Genomic DNA, 22807 nt, shown 5'->3' with positions numbered 1-22807 from the left:
ATGATATGAAACTGGAGGTATGAGTTGTGTCAAACTAGTCAAAAATGAATTTGAATTAGGTCTCAAAACCTTTTGCTGCAAATCCAGAAGACATGAACTGTTTAAATTATCTTCAGAAGTGTTGAATCAAAATATGGGTTGACCGGTAGAGCTCTGTTTGAATAAATACAATGAAATATGGAAAGAGCACAGCTAAAGAAGCAGGAACGTCAAATGGTGCTGGCAGTCAAATACACACATCACTAAAAGAGCACTATTCAGGAAGTTCAGGTACTGTATATGAAATACACATTGAACAACCTAAATTCCATATGGCTACAGAATTTTATTTTCATGGCTATGTTTTCCATGATTAAGATACAATTTGAACCACAGCATCTGGAATTAATCATTTGCTGTTTTAAAGCAAATTTACTATTTTAAGGAAATTAGTTGGCTTTAAATCATTGCCATCATAACTACATGTATGCTTGTGATAGTCATCTCTGGCTAAAGATAACAAATACTGCATACTTGCCAGATGTCTAGAACTATGTGTGATTACGACAAAGGAAAAGGCGCAACTTTTGTTTTAATATAATAATTTTAGTTACACCTCAGGAACAACGGTAGACAGACAGCCAGAGATAGGTCACAACTAAAGATGTCATGAGGCATCCTAAACTGACCATCTACTCCACTGGCTAATTTTCCATCCTATTACCCTTTTATGCACTGCCATGATCAGTCAAGAATCTGAAATCTTTTATCCCGTATTGGGGGAAAATCCCCTTGGAATTGGGATACCGTCTTGGGTAATTGAAGATCAGAAGTTATGACGTCATGTCCCTCGCCTCAACGTGACTGTCAAACAAACAAGACGACTCTTAGAGAGGAAAAATTTAAAAATGTATAGCATGCTTCTACAGTGATATCTGGCCTGTCAGTAATATTTTTCATTGAAGGGGACTATCTCAAGTTCCCAACCATTGTCTTATTCAAGTTTAGATAGTGAAACATAAAGAAAAAAAATCACCACTTTCACACACAAAAATCTGTCCATGGATGGATTGGAATGTACATATATGATATGTCAGAAGTTCTCAGAATACAAAAGCTGACTAACATGCAATTTCATTCTTTACCCTGAATGATAAATATTCCCATCAGTTGCCATTGAATGAGCATCTTGTGCAACAAAATTATAATAACCTTGCTACAAGTAAAAATTTATTGAACACATTGACAAGCTGCCATATGAAACACATTTCAAACATCTATGACCATACCCAGTTCTCAGAGCAATGCTTTCTTCTTGGCCTTACTGCATCTTTCCAGTCTACTGTTATTCTTAATCCATGGATATTATTGTGTCAGTTCCTTGTTTTTAATTTAAGCTATTTCCTGATTGCATTCCTGAGAACAACATACTGGTAATATAATGCCAAGGAGAAATCGCAGAATAGACATGGTTTCAGGCGAGAGAGAGAGAGAGAGAGAGAGAGAGAGAGAGAGGAGAGCGAGAGAGAGAGAGAGAAAGAGGAATTACAAGATACAAATGGTCTTCCAAATCAATTGAGTATGACCTAAAATATAGTGAGAGCTAGCATATTGGGGGAAATCGTTATTCTTGGAAACATATACATGTACATTTAGTGTCATAAAAGATGGAGAGATGCAGTTCCCTATTAAAGTACTACAATTTCTTGGAAAGAATCTTGTCCATGAGGTCCTGGTTTTAGAGCTTGAACTCCACATTGCTATAATGATGACCTTTTCTCCTATAAATTGGCAACACTAAACACTGATATTTTTAAACTTGTCATTACTTTACTTTTCAAATGAAATTCATGTATCTAAAACAAGACTAAATTGTATGTTGATTTATTAATTGCTTGTTTGTAAGGAAAACAAGTGCATATAATTTTCAACCATGTTGCCAATTCAAGAAATAGAATGAAATCGCATATTTGTTGTCCTGTCAAAATTTGATTGACCTGTTAAAAGAAAATGATATGTAATACCAAAAGCTAGGGATTCAAGAAAAATATGCTAAATATGCTATCTACTGAAGATAGCAAAATAGACTTTTAAAAATTTTCTTCAAGAGAGTACTTGCATTGCTTTACCTGGGATAACACAGCCGCTGTAAATTGTGTATCTAATCTATGCAGAGATAAAGTGGTATAATGTGGGTCTTATCATGGAGGGGCACTGATATAATTTTTTCTGGGGAGGGGGAGAGGGGCAACACTCTTTACTCAATAAATGAAATGGGAATTATTAAACAAGGCCACCAATTGGAGGAAGGTGCTGGATGGGCTCCATCGTTCTACTATCTTCTTTATCTTCCTTTCTACATCTCCCTTTTCTTTCTTTCTTTCTTTCTTTTTTTCTTTTTTTTAGGGGGTTGAATTTTCCTCCTTATCTATGTAAGTTTCCCGCAACCAAATGTAACTTGCACCACATTCATTCTAATTCTCAGATTTTTAAAAGTGTTTCTTTCATTGTAATACTCAGACACATAGAGCTCGATACGTGAACAGTTTTGTAGTGAACAACTGATCCTTCTTAGTTATAATTAGCGAGGATTTCTCATTATTATTCATGCCCTGAAAAGGGAATTTATACAAATTTGGGTCACAATTAGCATCGTATAATGAAGATGAATCTTATTACACAGGTGACCATCAATCAATGAGGCTTCATGTAATGAGCTACCAGTGATTTATTCAGAAAACAATCATCTTCGGCTAATATCCAAACATAAACAGTGTTCATTCACTATCAGTCAAAGGATGAGCATTTTTGTTCTCCTTTTTGTTCTGTGCTCTCAATATCTTAAAAGATTATGGGGGTACACAGAATCTAGCTTTCTAGTATCATTCACTAATGTTTATATTTAGTCTCAGTTTGCATATACTTGAAGAAATGTAAACACTGTTGGATCTTCCTAATGTTAGGATGTCAGAGGCATTGATTTACATCCTCATCTCTCTCTTTCTCTCTCTCGCTCTCTGTCCCTTTCTCTCTCTGTCTCTCCATCAATCTTCCCCATTCTATATCTGTCTCTATACCCCCTCTCTCTATCTCTTTCTATTTGCCTGTTTTCTATCTGTTTACACATCTAATAGTCTGTCTGTCTGTCTCTGTGTCCCTCCACCAACCTCTCTGTCTGTCTCCCTCTCTTACCCCCACCTCTGTATGTCTGTCTGTGAATGTCTGTCCAAGAAGTTACCAGCAAGGGTCTGTCTGACTTTCCTTATTCTCTCCCTCTACCTCCTTCCTCTCCCTCTCCCTCTCTCAATCCCCCCCCTCTCTCTCTCTCTCCATTTCCCTCTCTCCCTCTCTCTCAATTCTCTCCCTCTCTCTCAATCCTCTCCCTCTCCCTCTCTCCCTCTCCCTCTCTCGATCCCCGTCCCCCTCTCTCTCTCTTCATCTCATTCTCTCTGTCAAACAAAATATAACTTTGTGCAAACAGATGATCAATATAAAATGGAGGATTACTTTGATGAATGTTTTCTGTCTTACCTCGGGAGAATGTTGATGAAAGCTGAGGCGATGATGGCCGGCCCGTCTGAACGTTGGAGGGCAGCGGGGTAGACAGCCCTCCGGAGGCAAGATTCTCCGCGCTGCGGCTCAGCCGACGGGCAGGTGCATCTGGAAAGACAAGAGGAATCATTTTCATTTAAAAAGAGGTGGCCACTGGCTTGGAATTATTAGAAGATTAAAGTGAGCAATTCATCTCCTAGTGGATAAGTGGAACATTTTGATAAAACTGTACTCTTTACACATGCATATACAGTATTAGTAGTGCACATACATGTACATTACACTCGATGGCTTAGATTAATATTACGACTCTAACTGTATGTAATTTAATATAACTTGCAACTTAACTAGATGGACAGTTTTTTTCCAGATTAGTACTTGTTGTATAATTATCAAAACTCGAGATTTAGGATTCTTAATACTTACTATGTACATAAACGTTAAAGTCAGGCATACATATGCAAGCCCTTCAACTTTCAAATTATTGCTTTTTAATTTATAACAGTTCCAATCTATATCAGACAGTTGGATAGATAGAGGATAAATAGATAAATGAGTAGATAGATAGATAGATAGATAGATAGATTAGATGGATAGATAGATTAGATAGATAGATTATTTAGAAAGATCAATCAATGAAGGAAAAATAAAGAAAGATCAAGTTTCATTATTTTCTACCAGCATGGAAAGGTTACAAATACACATAAATTAGCAAAGCACAAAAACGTAAAGACTAATATGAAGACAGCAACCAGAAAGGGTGAAACATGACAATTAAAGTATGTCCTTAAAAAATAGGATTTACATGAAACAATTTTGTAAAAACTGAAACAAAACTATATTAGTTGTACATATATTAGGAAATAATAATTGATAATTGACTCCACAAGTTCACAAACTAGATGCACAAAATAAAATGAAAAAAATGCAAGACACAATCAAAACATGGGGGTGTAGGTTTATGTTTCTTATTAATTATTCATTAAATGAAGTTTAGTTTTCTTTTGATGACAGAACTAGACTACTGGAACTAGAACATACTTCTCATCCAGTAGACACAGCACAATATTTTGATTACATAATTAGTTAAATATCCAATTAATTTACATTAAAGCCCCTCTAGAGTGTTGGGGGCCCCAAAGTTGCCAACAATTTGATGGCAAAATTTCATTTAAATTGTATTATAATGTGAAAGAGGTTGTAATTTAAAACACACTTCTGCAAAGATTTTGCTTATAAAAATGAGTTTGAAGACAAATAATGATAAAAGAATAAATAATGTTTGTATTCTATCATCAATATTCAACTTTGAACACATTTGTTTTGAAAATTCTTGCAGAAATGTTTCTTAAATGACATCCTCTTTCAAATTATGATACAATTTGAATGAAATTTTGCCACCAAATTGTTGGCCTCCCAACACTTTACAAGTGCTTTAAACATTTGCTATAATCATTGATACCATTTTTCTTTAAAATGTACACTATTATTAGCTGGTGCTTGCCTCAAATGCAACTCATGGCAGATTTCACTTGGGGGGATTTCAAGGCAGACATACTTTTTTACACAACCAAATATGCCCATTGTTGAATTTACTGCATTCGAAAATGATTAATTATTCTCAGCTGTGTATTGAGTAAATGTGTACTTTTATCAAATAAGTGTACATTAATGTACTGTAGATACTTTCAATAATGGTAAACTAATAAAACAGTAATTTACATGTGCATAAAGGTAAAAGTCCGACTGGTAGAAGAAAGATTTTAGATCTCTATTTTTTTTAGGTAGAAGTCCTTTTACCAGTCAAACTAATGTTTTTTTCCCTTAAATGATTGATTTCTCTTTTGAAATTTGAAATACATCATTACTTTATTCATAACAAACTGCCAAGCTCTGTGCATATATAAGTTGTACTTCCTTACAATCAATACATACATACATATGTGAAGCAGATAAGCCATGACAAATAAAGGGGAAGCATGAAAGATCGTCTCCCATGGCAAATAGATAAGTCTTTAAATCTCCTTACAAATTGGAATAAATCAATGTAAGCTATGTAAGCCATATAAATGGGCTCAAGAAGATTCAAAACAACTTAACATATTCATGTAAAAGGTGCAAATTGTGTATAGCGGTGTGCAGTAGTCGTTCATTTGAATGTAGGGCTTACACATGTACGTATGAACCTTTAGACATGTACTTCCTTGTACTATAAATAAATATGTTCATTATTCCACAATTCAATAAGCAGGAGCATAGGAATATAAATAACAATGGAAAACAATTATAAACCAGTTAACCCATTGAATTGGACCTGATTTTGGTACAATCATACTGGGCTATGTATTTAACAAGTTCAGACTACCGGTAATTAGCTTTACGATGGTTGAAATCATAACCTCAATTAAGGCCTACATAAAGCTCTACCACTCCAGGATATACATGTACATGAATATGTACTTCCTCAAATGCATCTTAATAAGACAGCAGTTTACCCTGAAGGCAATGCATAGACTTTTACTTTTACTCAAGATGCAGGAACTTTAATTCATCCATCTTTTTCCCCTCTATTAAATGATTCAGTAAGAAATTCTATCTTATTTAAGTATAGTACCACTGGGAAACAATCTTTCTCATAAATACAAATATTTTTAGGTTACATCTGAAGAGATACGTAGAAGAGACATATAGTTAAATACCAAACTGTTATGTAGCTGCATGCACATGTATAATTGCAGTATCATCATTCCACAGACAGACAGCAATTGAATGTATTTGTCCTTTCTACATTATCAGATTACTGTCCAATAATGGGGGAAAAAATCTGTTTTGCATAAAGCACACATAAGCAAAATAATGGCACACAATGCCCGCACACTCTCACTGAAAGTCACACCAAATGCAATAGCTGGGACTACAGAATCATCACAAGAAAAAAAATTGAATGTACTACATGATAAAACCGGGCTTTAAGTAAACACACCTGTATGAAAAATGTGTCGGATGACATTCCCAAGCGGCGAAGACATCTCAATATTTTCGCAAAACCTTCCATGAATTAAAACAACGGTCTGAAGTCTAACAGCGAGACATGGGTTGAAATTAAGAAACTACATTGTACAGGAGGATATGGTGAAACCTGAGTTAGCTGTTCAGTTGTAAACAAACCCTGATACAATAGGGCGTACCCTTATTCTCAGAGCTACGCTTACAGATGAATACAAAGCATTCAGCTGATTTGTAATGGTCTTCAATGCAATCGACCGGTAGCGTGATTATCATGCTACATGTATATATAGACTTCAATTGTGCAAGCTTAAAAAAAGAGTCTATGAATTATACATTGTCAAAAATTGTTTGTCTATCCTGTATTATACATGTACATATAAGAGGAAAGATAAAGCAGATGATTTTTATAACAGGTCAAGGTAATTACCTATCTACAATACAATATTTCGAATACTCTATTTCTCTTTGAATATTTTGGAAAAATTATATGTAGGATAGAAATACAGTGAAACCTGTCTATAAAGACTCAGAAAAGTGGTCTTTGTATCATCTGGCTTAAGTCTGAAAAGACTACATGAGAGTATATTGTGCCTTCAACTTCTGGCTTCGAACAAATGACTTGTCCATGCATAGCCATGTTTGGATTACAATCCAAGCTACAATGGTTACCAGGGAAAAGATTTCATCTCCCACCAAACAGAAAGAGAGAGAGAGAGAGGGAGAGGCAATTTTCTGTGTGAAGTTAGTTGCCTGGTTTACTAATAAAACTACAATTGCTCCAGTATTAAAATTGCTCCTAAGATACTAAGTTTATTTTATCAATTTCTAGATAGGATTGGTCTTTAAAGTATATTGCAATGTTTAGGTGTTAAGGTTGGGTTAGTATATTAAGGGTATTGTGAGTGGTCCAGAGTTGAATAACAATTTGGCTACTGTATGACAGGGCATGACTGCAGAAAAGTTGTTACTACAGGACAAGGTATTTACTGGACCCCCCCCCCCCCCTCCCAAATTTGTGCCTGCTGGATGAAACTTGTGAGCATTGAACACATGCCACACTGCCTTCACACAATTTAGTACCCACAGTTTTTAATATCTTTCATTACAGTCGTTCTATGTGTTTCTTCCACAGTTCTCTGTAATGTTTCTGTTTGAATTAAATGCTCTTGTATGAAATGGCCCTGAATCTACATGCAGTACTACTACCGTTATAGCAGGTTCTCACTGCTGCTGCTAATGAAAGAGTTCAAAGTCATAAATCTACCCACTTGAATTGATTATCATTGATAAATCGCTTCTGACAATTGTCTGAGTCAGGTCTAACAGTGCATCAAGGCTGTCCAAAACATGGCGTAGTGTAGACATTCACATTTGGTCCAAATAGTAGCTCATGTACGTGTACAAGAAGCAAACTGCATTGTCTATATACATGTACATTATATACAAACTTAATGGCCCGAATTCACAAAGCAAGGTTTGAGCTCAGACCAAGGTTTGAGCTCAAACCTCCTTTTGTTTCGCCAAACCTCTCTTTTGTTCTTTACAAACCAGGTTTGTAAAAAACGCGTAAAACGCGTCATATGACGATGAAAACCAAGGTTTGTCGACAAACCTCCTTTGTGAATTCGGGCCAATGAATCCAACACTTTTTTCATACAATGAACCAGTCTAAAACTAAAAGACTCCTTAAAAGTATACATCCCTATCCCTATATCATGAATTGTACAGGGTCTATATAAAGTTTGGATAATATAATAAACAATAAGTTATGCAGGCCCAGCCTACATGTAGTTTACTCACTGAAATCCAACACACTTTTGCTTTAGTTAGCTGGTCCAAAACGAAAGAAAGAAATATGTTCAAAGACTTTCAGTAAAAAAATCTGTAGAAGTATACAGCCTACATGTCACTCTAGAGGGGCTACATCTGCACATAGATGGGTACAATACAGGTTATACCATAACGAAGACTAACGAGGAGACGCGATGGCTCAGTGGTAGAGCAGTGGTCTCGTATAAACCAGAAGGTCCCGGGCTCGAAACCAAGTCGATGCGCTAGTGCCCTTTGGTAAGGCATTAATCCTCATTACCAAGTCCCTCAGAGAGGACTTAAAGCCATCGGTCCCCTAGCTGCTAACTTACAAGTACAGTATACAAATGCTCTCTTAGCAATCAGGTAAAGTAAACCATCAACCCAATACAGGCTCAGCCTATGCAACATCAAAATACTCACTGAATATATCCAAGACACCTTTCATCTGATGAACTAGTCCAAACCTTAAAGACGAAAGTACAAATATATTCCAAGACTTTCAGAAGCAGACTCCATGAACCTATGAAACAAACTCCACAAGGTGCTCAAGACCGAGGGTCTACATGCATGTAATACTAAAATGTACAAGAGATCTTAACAATGTCCATTGTGGTAAGACCAGCCTTGGGGACCACAGGTAAGAACAAGAGAACTAACGGCAAAGAGTAACCCCCTTTACCACTTTTACTTCCCCCAATCAATAACAGTGAACCCCTTCAACTGTCCTTTCATACTGACAAAAGGCTTTTATGCTCGGCTACATTCTGAGGGGCTAAACAACATCTCTGTGAGAAAAACAGTGAATGACTGAATGAACGCCTTTATGTGAGCTACATGAAGATTTGAATTGCAGCTAAGCTCCAAAAAGTTTTAGAATCTAAATTATCCAAAACAAAATCAAAGAAAATTTTCTCACTTGTCCTTTCAACTTAAGAAGAAAAAAAAATCTAGAGTTCCTCAAAGTTGTCAAATTGTCTTCTAGAAAAAATGTACACATAGCCCCACTACAATATTTGCCCCTCCCCCCCCCCCCCAAAAAAAAAAAAAAATGTTCTAGCAAATTACAATCTCGAAAAATATGATTTATAAAACTAGACTGTAAGATCTAGAATACTGGAGAAAAAAAAAATTCTAGAAATATTGGATCTGGCAAAGAATAAGCTGTGAAATCAATGAGCTCCTGGAAAAGAAGATCTATAAAATCTTATTTCTAGGAAACTGGCATCATTTGGGGAGGGGGGGGGGGCAGCCGAAATATTAGGTGGATGAAGTGTCAGAGAACAAGAGCAACTCAAGGGAGGAAATAAGAATTCATATAAGGGCACAACACATTATTTTCACAAGAATTACATTCACCCTCTCCCTTCCTTTCCCACTTTTTCCTTTCTTTTCTTTCTCCCTCTGCTATCTAACCTTTAAAAAAAAAAGTAAATGGTAATGAGAGGTATATAGGAGTGAAGGACTTGCTCCTTATGTACATGATGTAGACAACTCCATCAGAAATATTCCTACCTGCATGTACCGTAATAACAGATGCCCTGCATACAGTTTACAAACTAAATGACATCTCTATTTTGTGACAAAAGGTGGCGCTCTTGCTTTCACATCCAATACATTGTTTATTTATGGGTCTGAGGAAAGAATCTACAATTTGTTTAATTCAAACAAGAAGAAAAAAAATGTTCAGTTTGAAATAGAGGTAAGATATTTCCAAAAGAGGATTATAAAAAATGGGAAAAAATTATACAATCTGAATTGTAAATAGAAGTAAATACATCAGAACAGAACTGGTTCCTCATTCAACTCACTTTATATATATATATATATATATATATATATATACAATGTAGTTTTACCATCTTGGTCTCATCAATAAACATAACTATTTGTTCAATATTTTTACCCGGTGATGCAAATATTACCAGTATTTGGTCAATATCAATATCAATCAATCTCAAATTAGAAAGCAATCTTCAAGAAATAATTATTATCCTAATTAAGATCATGGCAGATAAAATCCATACATGAATAATGAACATTTGTCTAGTCAAGCACCTGCTTGATTTTAAGCCATGAAATATCAGCTTGCCCTTGATCTTCCTACAAGATTTTTTGAAAAGATACTCAATACTGCTGTTACATTTAATGTGATAATGTTATGAAGACCCATCAAGACTTAAAGAGGAGATATTTCAACACTGCACCTGTGACTTCATGTCCAGATAAAATGAACAGTTTTTATTCCTTAAAAAAGGTCATCTTCATCTCCGTTGATTTCTTATTTTTCAGTATTTATAAAATATCCCTAAGCCAGGTTGGCCTCGATCATCAGTGATTATCTGTAGTTTTGACTTTGTACAACAAAACCTTCTGAGACGATTTGTTTTCTTCAAGTATGATTTCACTGCACACATTTCATGTATTTGTCAGTTATTATATTTTGCTTTCAATGGAGCTCATACTTTAGAGATTATCAATTGTTTTTCAACTGAACAAGTGAGATTACTTTGCAGAGATTTGTATAAACCTTACCATAGTTTTACCATATAGCTCCATTTAAGATTTCAGAGCCCTTTTGGGGCCTTTCCACTTCCAGAGCCACATTGCTCATAGCTCTCGAGTCTTGACTCTCTTGCGTTTTGACTCTATGTCAAATAACATACACCACCAAGGCATTGTAATGTCATCCATGTCATCTGATAAATTGTACATACCGGTAGATGTACCAGTAGACAAAATATACTTGAGACTCATGTCTAATGATTTGGCAGACAGTTATGTAATACCTGTAGGCAACAAAAGCAATTTATAGCGGTGGCAATTAGATGCTATTAATAATTAATATATTCATCCTCCATATACTTGATTAGGTGGACCTACTAGCTACAGTAAGTTCACTCTCACACCGTCTTACAAATACATGAACCAGTAGCCTTGCTTTAGGATAGATTAATCAACTATAATCAACCGTGCGTTTGACAAATTAATTTTAATACCACTAAAGCACGTCCATTTAGGCCTATACATGTAGCTGCTACAGGGACAAATTCATAAATATATACATATCAGTCTGCAGTATGAGGTTAGATGACCATCCTGCGTCCACACACACACACACACACCCACTGCTGTCCAACAGCTGTATGTAATCAGGCTTTGAGGTCAAGAAACTTTTCTGCTCCCTGTGGGCAGTGGAATATTGATATTCTACCCTGCACATTCTGGCCTCAGGATGCAATAATTTTCTCCTAAAAAAAACACATCTGTTTAATGAATGTACATTTTGAAGTCCGATTAGAGCTACAAATATTTTTCTACACATAAAGACATTGTAGATGTACCGGTATAAGGTACTAATGAGTAATGTACATGTACATATGTAGTATAGAATACCATCATGATTATTATAGGGGCAGTCCACCCTAATATTTAGTTGGTTTTAACAAAAGTAGAAAAAGGAGAGAAACAAATTAGTGAAAGTATGAGCAATGTCTAATTAGAAATAGGAAAGTTATGAATTTTAGAAGTTTTCATTATTGAAACACTAATTGGCAAAACTGTGACGAATCTTGCGAGTTCCTCTCCAATTTGCTTTGTACAGAAAGTTACATTTTCTTATTTATAAATAAGAAAATTAATAAATTAATGATGGAATAGATTTTTTTTTCTCTCAGGGGTTGGAGTGGACTTTAAAAGATTATCATTATTATTATGAAAATATATTTAAGCAATAATTATATCAGGGTGAATGTATGATTGAACATTTTCGTAAGGGAAAACATATATTTATGAAGTTTTTAGTAAAAAGCAAATGGGAGGGGAGCTCACAAGATAATTTTGTACCAATTTGTGTTGTTGTGATCACAATTTCAAAAATTCATAACTTTTTTTTCAATCAGTTTTTGCTTTAACTTATAGCCTGTTTCTCTCATTTTTCTACACAGAATGCATGGCTAATTATCACAATCATTCATTTAAAGAAATTAAAAAATCATGATCCACATGTACACAAAAATGTAAGATTATGATCATGGTTCAATATCAACTTTTAAATCGCACAACTTGCTGTTTGTTACATCAGCTCCCAAAGATCCAGCATAATTTAGGAGTAGACCTACATGTATATTCAGTTAGTCCACCAGATGCATAACCTACATTAATACTTCTAATCATAGTCTGTCTGTACACAATTACACATACAGTGCCAGTAAATATAATGTACATGTAGGGAGAATTGTTAATAAGTTATTTGATGGAAATGGGACTACATCACATAAAAAAAAACCAAGAGAACAAAGAAATATTGTACCCTTGCAATAAATCTATCACTTAGTACATTTAAAGGTAAAGACCAGTTTTGGAAACGCCCCCCTCTCAAAAAATGAAATGGAAGCTCTTATTACCAATCATGTGAAAGAATATGTTTTGACTAAATACGTGATGATACAAATTTTTGCCAGGAAACTGCCTACTAATTGATATATTTGGTAAATTATTATATCTATTTGGACCTGATAGATATCGTGCACGTGTCATGCACGTGTCGCGTAGTCCCATATACATCTTTCTGTGTACAGTGCTTGAAACTTTACCAATACTTGGCCAAATTTCTTATCAATTTGATGACTCCAGTTCCAGAACCTTACAGTACACACCAGTACTTATATGCTAGGTGATTAACCTTTTCTGATCGATTCCAACACGTTTCTTTCACAATGCAATCGCACGACCAGAACTGATCTTTACCTTGAACAGATTTACGATTTCCAAGTCATGATTATGTTGACAAAAGGAGTCTTCAGAGGGTTTGGAATGGAGGTCAGCTAGCTCTATAACTCCTCTGGTTCTATACAGACATTCATCATGTCATGCATTGTATCACAGACTGTTTATCAGCAGAGGGTATAGCCAATACATTATATGGGAGGTTAGTCCACAAGCTACACAATATGTACATAAAAATCTGATGTGTACAGAGTGGGTTGTTCAGCCTCCAGTTAGTTAAATCAAGGAGATACTCTTTGGTTAAATTATCCTGTTGAATGGCAAATTGCAAATTACACTTATAAGCAGACAAAAGTATGATACTAAAAAATGAATAAAACAAGAAGCGTAACAAAAGAACAAGCAATTACTAGATCGTTTTAATTACAGTTTATATCTACAACATGTATGAATGCCCTACTTATAGAAGCCTTTATTTTTTTGGTAATGTGCTGTTCTTTTTAGTTTCATTCCCCCATGCTTGCACCGCAGAACAAACACTTTTTCCCCTAATGTTTACTGTCATTCTTAAAGCTATATACTAAGGTGTTTCTTACATGCTAAATCACAGTAAACAATTCAATATGATATAAAAACGTTGCAAAGCATGACTCCAGTATTTAGTAAGTCTACCTTTAAGAAACATAACTTTGCAAATGATCCGTTTATCATATCTGCAAAGTTGCCTGGTAAAATGTCCGCTGCTTTGTGACATGTGACATGAGATTGGCAATCAGCTGTCCTAATTTTGAAACACCCTGTACTCATAAACAAACAAGTTCCATATTTCACCTGGGATCGGTTGCATTATACTACCAGTATCTTGTTAGAAGTGGATCACCTTCTACATGCACACCCTTTTAAACATCCCCAGGGCAGATCAGGCCACGGTTGGCCTCCAAATGGTTATAATACAGGTCAAATATGGCAATCTATAGGCTACACCTGCACATACGGTATGTTTTCATCAGCTTGAGATTGCCAAATAGCCCGCTATTTCTGATTTGGGAAATAAGCACGAAATTACAAATCGCGTCTTCATCAGCTCAAAACTCGTGCTCAAGATATTTTGCATTCGCGCAAAGTGCAAGTCTTCGGGCAGGTAAAAACGCACCAGACAAATAGCGGATATTTTGCAAACTAGCCCAAGATATCTTGGGATAATTATCTCGACCAAATATCTTGCTAATTACAACTGCGGGCTGATGAAGACACAAATTAGCTGGATAATTTGTGATCTGGATAGTTAAAATAGCAAGTTATTTGGTAATCTTGAGCTGATGAAGACAGGCCTATAATGTAGGCTACATGTACATGTCAACATTGGTGATAAGATTTAATATCATGTCAAGTATTTTCAGATTGAGATTTTGTAAAGACCAGCACAATAATTTGTGAGATTTCTCATTCTTTTTACCTGTATGTCATTTTGGAAGGGATTCCGTAGAAAGATATCCACTGAAAAAAAATGTTCCAACATGAGAAATGCGAGAAAATCCCATTTTTACAACATCAAAATCAAGAAGGGCTCCTGTGACTCAAATTAAAAAAAAACTTTTTGTGACTGAAGGCATGTGCCCCTTTAATTATCTCCATATTTTTCACACGTTCACAATCAACTATGTGTCAACTGCATGCAAGTACAAACAGCCACGTTACAAAGTTTTGCCATAAAATAGTCTAAATATAGGGCTGGTCGGTATACATGTATGTACGTGTACATCATGAACTAAAGAGGGACATATTTTTTCATTTTTTTTAATAACACATTGTACGTCATGTTCAATGTACTTCCTCCATATTGCCAGTGTAAACATGTGTTATTTTTAATACTATCATCTCAAAGAAGTTATATTAGCTTGTGTTCAAAGTGGCATTCAGCTAAATAACTTTTCTATGAATTAATACTGTGTGTAAATACAAGACCAAAGAAATCTAAGAGCAATTAAAGTTGATATCACAATGATAAGAAAAACTGTTATCAGGCAGTGACAATGCTGAGTGCAATATGGTACTTCAGGGGTGACATTGCTCAAGATAAGTCAGCATACAATCACACAATTGTTACTAAGATTTAGGAATAATTTTTTTAGTTTAGTGAGTTTTGAAGATATGAAGATCAAATTTAACCCTTCCATGTATGATTCAATAACATCTATATCCGCATGTAAATCTCATTGTAAACTACATGAGCATATTTTTCCCCCTGTGTCTACTGTCTGCTAATTAGGGCTGCGACGAGTAGTCTAATGCTCGAGTACCCGCACTGTTGACAACTACTCGAGTACAATTTCTCATACTTGAATATTCGGCCGCAAAAAAAAAAAATCCCGGTCACCTGGCACTGTCCAGGCCGAAGCTTAACCGTGCCAGGGAGAGCGTCGGCCGCTGGCATGGTACCATCGGTAAAAATTGTTTCCCAACTCATGCACTGTCAAACTCACCACTCAGAAACTGGGACCAAATGTCCGGATTTCCGTTTGGACTTGGAGGAAAATGGATTATTCTGCCATCTTTGGTTTTTAAAACAGCATTGTTTACTGTTATTATTATTATTAAATCGGCGCCTTCAACTGCAACTCAAAAGTAAAATTGCATGCGTTTTCGGCGATGGACCTGGGATACTGTTTCAGAGGTATGGTGGTGGCAAAAAAAAAATCCAAAAAATTTATTAAAAAAAACATGGCGTCCGAATATTCGAGTATTCACTTGTAAGCCTGGGAGTGTACTCGGGTATCTCATTACACTGTTGTGCACAGCCTTACTGCCAATACATGACTAAATATGAGCTAGAGTTATAATCCTAACCACTGTCTAGCATGATAATTGCTGTTTTATTGCTGATTAGGAGGATTTAAAAGTTCACCAATCAGCTCATCTAATCTTCAATCAAACTCTACATCTACCCAACCTTGAATTATTTTCAGTCTGATTTAAGTCAAACCCTTTGCTTTTCTACAATGTGACAAATGTACTGTTTAATGTTTACTTTCCTTCCAGAAATCAAGTTCTGCGGCCAAGTTAGAAGAAGAACAGAACTATTACCACATTACAGAGCTGCCAACCTTGTGCGACCAAAATAAGGAATCATGATGGCAAAAAAAAGGAATTTCAAGCCAAAAAAAGGAATTCATAAAAAGAACCTTACAACCACGCGCGACACACTTCCAATGCAGAAATGTTCATTCATCATGCTGTTTTTTCCATACAAGCAGGTAATTTTTTGTGTGGTTATTTTGGTATTATCGGCATTCATTTTCTTTTGAGAATATTTTTCTCTTCAAGTATGTTTTAAAATAAGTTTTCTATTGAATTCGTGATCAAATCACCATTTAAGGGCAGTTGTTTGACGTGTGGTATGTAAAAAAAAAAAAAAAAAAAAAAAAAAAAAAAAAAAAAAAATATTAAAAAACGTATTTTATAAACGTAATTTGGAGGAAAAAACGGAGTAATTCCGGCAAAAACGGAATGGTTGGCGGCTCTGACATTATATATGCTTTACCAAGTCACCCTTTTTTCAGAAATGGGGGAACTCATTGTTACCAGGTACTTGTTTAATACGCAACAACAAAAAAACATTTAGAAAATTTAAAATCAATGATCATCATCTAAATGATACATTATTTAGAGAGAATAGGCTTATAGCTTATAAGAAAAATTTCTACTTTTAACAAGGCTTTTAGCCAGTTAACCTATTTCAGAAATGAAATTATGCTACATGTATGGTCTTTATTTAGCTACACTACCATAACTGAATACAGTGCGTATCCCAACTTTGGTAGCTCATAATTAAAAATTCATAACCAATATGACTTTGAAATGTATGTCATGATAGAGAGTAACTTATTTTCTGTAAAATGATACCCTAGTCATAATATTTCTGCCACAGGTAAAGCCTGGGTAATGATATGATTGCAGGGCCCTCAGGGAGAACAGTATGAATACTGATGAGGCTACCCTGGGTAAACAAGACATATTAATATTACCCGGTAATATTATTATCACAGGTTATTGAGCACCAGGGTCTTTAAAAATTTTGTCCAAATTCGCCTTGTACCAAGTTTGGGCTGATAGTACAAATGTGGTCAATGCGGTCAGGCCATATGCACATGCTTCTTTGGTCTTCAATCCTTTTAGAAGTTAAATTTTGTCTTGTGATTTGGTGCTTCATTGTTTAAAATGATGCAATGTATCTAGGCTTGTTTCAATCCATAGAATAGCCCTTTTAAATTATTTTGAACAGCCTGCTACAGTGTAACTTCTTGTCTCATGAAGAAAGAACACATATGATAAGTATCAAAGAAATTGACAATAGATTTTCATATATTAAAAAGATAAATCCCAAATAAACTTTATCAATTTTGTATCACTCAATGAGAAGGGTTACCTCAAAAAAGAGGTGCAAATGAAGTCAAAATTGTAATCATCATAACGAAGAGAATATCATAAATTTTGTGTGTAATAAACATTTCCTTGTGTTTGAGTTGATATCAACACCATTTCTTTTCAACTGCCTCATGCTTAGTAGTCAATTTTGTAAATAAGTGATCAATTGTGTCTGGAATGAGTTAACACAAACATAATGGCTTTTGATCCACATTCACTGCTTTAGGCCAAACTTGGTACAAGAGGATTTTGACAATACGTTTTGAAAAGCCTGCTGCTCAGTCATCCCTGGCAGCACAATTATGAATATGGTATCAATAGACTGGGTATAAGTTACCCTTTATCATGATATATCATACATGCCAACATTTGAAAATCAGAAATCTGTACAAATTATGCTATTTTCAAAAAAAAGAGGAACAATCCTAACTCTCCTAGTATTCAATACTACAGACAAATTTGTACAGGAAGAGGAACACCTGCATTAAAATGATAATTATCTTCTCCCAAAAAGAGGAATGTTCCTCTTTAATCTGAACAGTTGGCATGTATGATATATGATTCAAGGTCACATACATGTAGTTCTTTATAATTAGAAGTTACCAAAGATGTGTACACTTTTTTAATACGCACTGTATATATTGCAGTATATAAGCTTTGCACAGAATATTTAACCCAAACAATGTGACAACATATTTGAGATACAGTAGTTCTACTCATAGAAATGTTAAAGTTCCACACTGGATGCATAAATTTGTATTCCACTTCCCTAACAACAATATTTCATTCCAAATCATCAAAGATAAGTCAATAAACGCAATTGCTTGCCTATATGTATATGTATATCAGCAAACCTACAGATGCAATTTCAAGTAATATGCGAGCCTGGACATTGACTCAATTTTAAGAAAGCAAATTCATTGCAGATATGTTTACACCATCCCACACTCAGTAGACGATATCAAGGGCAGTGTAAACGCATTTAAGAAACAACAAACTCCAAACCAATACAAACAAACTGTTTTATTAATTTTCAGTAAACCAACACCCAGAGACAGAAATTCTATTCTACACACGGAACATCCTGATCTTGTGCTGTTGTGCAGCAAGTGCCTATTCCTTTTTTTTTTAAACAAACAATTTTACTCTAAGGTTGACTAAAAATACTATTCATCAATGTCTTTCAATGACTGATTGATAAGAAATGTTGTATACAGAATCATTGTATTCCAAAAGGAGCATACTGACTAGATAACAACATCATATAAAAAAAGTCGTTGAGAAAGAAGCAAAGTTAGAAGAGGTCGCATGACATGACAGCTGGCGATACACACGATAAGCCCCGCCCAGTTATAAAATTTTGTTTGATACAAATTTCAGAGTCTTCAGACTAGAACGTGCAGGATGTTGATTCTTTATTGAGTTTTCATTCAAATCAATGCTCAAACAAGAATTAAGCTAGCTACGTTTTGTTATACAGTCAAACCTGTCTATAGCGACCGCCCAAGGGAAACACAAAAATTGATCTTTGTAGACAGGTGGTCTTTGTTGTTCCTTTAGTCTACATGTATGTTTCAATGAGAAACCATTTTCAAGGAAACAGAAAATGTGGTCTTTGTAGACAGGTGGTCACTAAACTAGCTTTGGCTGTATTATACAAAGTTAAGATAAGAGAAAATCAATTGCTTATTGTGTAGCTATCCAATGAATCCAATGAATTCTGGTAGTTTAAAGCAGAGTTTTTGCCTTTGGTGGCAAAAAAATATCAATCATTTGTGAGAATGCATGCATTCCAGTGGAAGTAACTGGCCACAGACAACAATTTTTCAATAAATTTGTGTGAAATGAATATATGCACCTCAACTCACACAATAAATATTCTGATAATTGGGGGGGGGGGGGGGGGGAGAGACAAAAACATGTAACTGCAATAACTATTCTGCATTATCCTGTTTATATTTCAAAAAGTTATTTTCAAAACACTTTAAAAACATGGTCTTTATAATAATTGATAAACACAGATTTGGACACTGCACACTCTGGTTATTCTGTTCTACTAACTACTTGTAGTGTAGTCCTACTGCACATTCCTTTAAACAATCAAACACAACAAAAGCAAAAGGTGTTGTAAAAAGAATGTGTCACCTACCTTTGGGCGGACTCAGCAAATGAGATGACATTCTTTGGAACGTTAGGTCAAAAGAAAGTGAACCAAAAACGGGATAAAAGTGAGTGGTGATGGACTGACAAGTCTGACAGTGCAGAGCGAATGAAACATGCAAACGTTCTTCCAACAACTAAAATGGATGAGGCTAGCTTTAGTGGCAACATACGATGAAGAGTAAGTTCTGTAGCATGCTGAGAGTGAGTTGGTGAGTCGGGGACAAGGTCGCTGGGATGCAACCAACAAGCCTACAGATAGGAGAAATGACACAACACAGAGGGATCTTTGAACAATGCATTAGTCTGAAATGAGATGGAACTGAGGGAGAAGATAAATTGTTTGATTAAATTATGCTTTGGAAAATATGGAGAAAATCAAAGGCCAAATCACTGCAACTTGGAAAGAAGATAAATAATGCATCATTAATTAGTAATTTCCTTACATTATACATACAAACAGAAGTTTTCAGTTCAAATAGTATAACAATGGAAGTTGTCTAAAAAAAAATGAATTAATCTAATGAAAATGAATGAGCATATTAAACTTTGTGACACTGGCAGAAATTAAAGCATGCAAAAAAGAAGACAAATGTGAAATAATTTGTGACTTATCACAATGAAAAGAAAAAAAACGATAATCAAATGCCGACTGATATGATCTTAAGATTCTTAACCAACTAGCCCAAAATGTAAGTTTGACATTTTTTAACCCCATAGCTCTAGTGTTTCTTGAGATTTCAGTAGAACAAGGCTGAAACCAGTGATTTCAAAAATTGACCTCTGTGACATTTGACCTTTGACCTATTAACCCCAAACCTGACCTACATGTGTATGTATGGTAATACAATTATCACTAAGTCTGAGCTTCATATCTCAAGTGGTTCTAGATATTTTTTAATAAGAGGCTAATAGCTGGAATTTCATAAGTTGAACTCTATGACCTTTGACCTACATGTAGGTAGGCCTACTCCAAAATCTACTGAGATTGTCTTCTTAAGTTCCTATGGTGAATGTGATACATACTCTCATCAAGTTTGAAGTTCATAACCTATGTGGTTCTTGAGAAATCGCGATAACTGAGACGTACATGTACCACACAATGATGCAAAATGACAACAACAACAATGAAATTAAAATAAAATAAAAGATAAAGTGCCTGTAAAATTTCAAAAGCTCCAAATTTAGGCAATGTTATTTTCAGTCTCCAGATGGCAATGGCATCCTGCCATCCTTCATTCAAAATTTAAATGTTATTTTTTTAAACAATAATTTTGAAGTTCATGTAAAATGGACTGGTAAATTGATGCAGACATAGCATAGAGCTCAAGAAATAACACTGGGCATGTTCACTTCCACACAACAATTGCCTTTGAAAATCATGACACAGCACTATGTAAGTCACCAGAACTTTAACAGACCTGACTAATTCTTGCTCGACACAAAAAGACAAGATTCTGGGGCTACCATGACATGCAGAATTGCAGGAGAGGGGATAAATCAGTGAACAATCACACTTAGCAATAGTATTAAATTAAATTGCAATGCATTCTTTTTAGTTTTTAATGCACAAAAACAAAAGCCAATGGCAAAATGTTGCAGAGCTTTATTTCATCAAATTGCAATGCAAATGATCAATGAGTTAAAGTATGAAAGTGGAATAAATGAAGACTTTACTACATTTCTAATAATTGCCAATTTTGGCACAACAAACAAAAAAGTCTTACAAATACAATAAATCTAACTCAATGACAATGTCTACATTTTGACTACATTACAACATTTCTAGTCTATGACTTTGTCTAAGAAAGATTCTCACTTACATGTGTAGCTCATCTTTTAAAATATAAAATCATGAAATTTAAAAAATACAAAAAATTCAATTAAACCAAACAACAATCCTCTTCTAAATGATTTAACTTGAAAAAAAGAACAAGCGAAATGGCAATATTGTGACATTGAAAACCACTTATTCACTTAGTTAGCTGTACAAAGAAGCCCTTCAATCCAATGCCAATGCAACAGAGACAAAGTCATCGATCAGAAATTGATATCTTCTTTCCATCTCATCAACAACATATTCTTTAATTAAACAGTGACAGGTTAGATCTTGTCAAACTTGATTTGTTAAGTGGGTGTGCACACACATCCGGAACCCAACACCTAATGATTGTCAATGGGAGGTTTCCTATTGACAGTCACATTATACTCATTCATTTTTTTTATAAATCAAAGTTACACATCACTCATCAGATATTTTGGACCAGCAAAGAAGCGACACTAACACTTACAGGTATATCCTATATGAATGCAGGCTCAAAATCTAGTAGAGACATAGACAGAGTATGAGTAGAGACTGTGTAAGTCACTCTAGCTATAGATCTATCTAAATCTAGACCTAAATCAAGACAGATTACACAAAATACAAAACATGTCATGATGATCATGCACCACCCTGCACCCGTACCCGGACCTGTCTATTCATCAAGTCCCACCCAAATTGTTTACAATTCTTATTCCTAGATTTTCTGCTTAGGTCTAGTTGAGCCTTGAGGTTTCTATTCTTGGGCAAGAATTTTTTTTTAGCCATACCAAAGTCTGAGAGGCTTCCAACATCCAACTTTGCTTGCTCCTCCCTTGGTTTCCAGCCCTCAATCAAATTTTGAGGTTATGAGAGTCTGAAGAAGTTGACAAATTGCACGATCACCATTATCACTTTCCCATACAAAATACACGAACACATCCGCTTTAATACACCGTACGGAAACGAACGGTACGCGGCGCGCGGAAGCGATGGGAAAGCTAAGGCCGCCAAGCAAGGAGGTGTCGTCCAAGCTCGATCGAGCGCGAGAGCTACACGAAGAGTCGAACGGTACGCGCAGTCCATTCGTCGCCAGACGGTAGGGGTGAGATTTTCCAAAACAGGGGATCTCTTCATTCGTTCGCGCAGCTGATCTGATGAAAAGGTCCCGATGAGGTCAATCTTCATAGTTCATAGAAAATGAAAACATTATGTAGTATTTTTATTCAATTTAAGTATGTTATAGCATTTATAAAATTTATAATTAATATTTTACTAGTAAAATAATAATTTTAGTCATCAAATGATCCTTGAATTGGTCATTATTTATTTATTTGATAAATA

The 22807-nt window shown here is 35.2% G+C and overlaps 1 long non-coding RNA gene across 1 annotated transcript; it reads right to left on the bottom strand.

Annotated features, from left to right (window-relative positions):
- Positions 1–3381: 3381 nt before the first annotated feature.
- On the bottom strand, positions 3382–22669 carry LOC115919772. Its single transcript, XR_004062009.1, has 3 exons — positions 22255–22669; positions 19652–19914; positions 3382–3639 (listed from the first exon to the last, which is right to left on the bottom strand). It is a non-coding gene; the product is annotated as an uncharacterized LOC115919772 (long non-coding RNA).
- Between the last annotated feature and the right edge of the window lie 138 nt (positions 22670–22807).

The sequence above is a fragment of the Strongylocentrotus purpuratus genome, unplaced genomic scaffold, assembly GCF_000002235.5.
Source record: "Strongylocentrotus purpuratus isolate Spur 01 unplaced genomic scaffold, Spur_5.0 spur5_scaffold_7, whole genome shotgun sequence".
In the NCBI taxonomy this organism is placed as follows: Eukaryota; Metazoa; Echinodermata; class Echinoidea; order Camarodonta; family Strongylocentrotidae; genus Strongylocentrotus; species Strongylocentrotus purpuratus.
The sequence above is the reverse complement of the archived record's forward strand: the minus strand, read 5'-3'. Positions and strand labels throughout refer to the sequence as shown.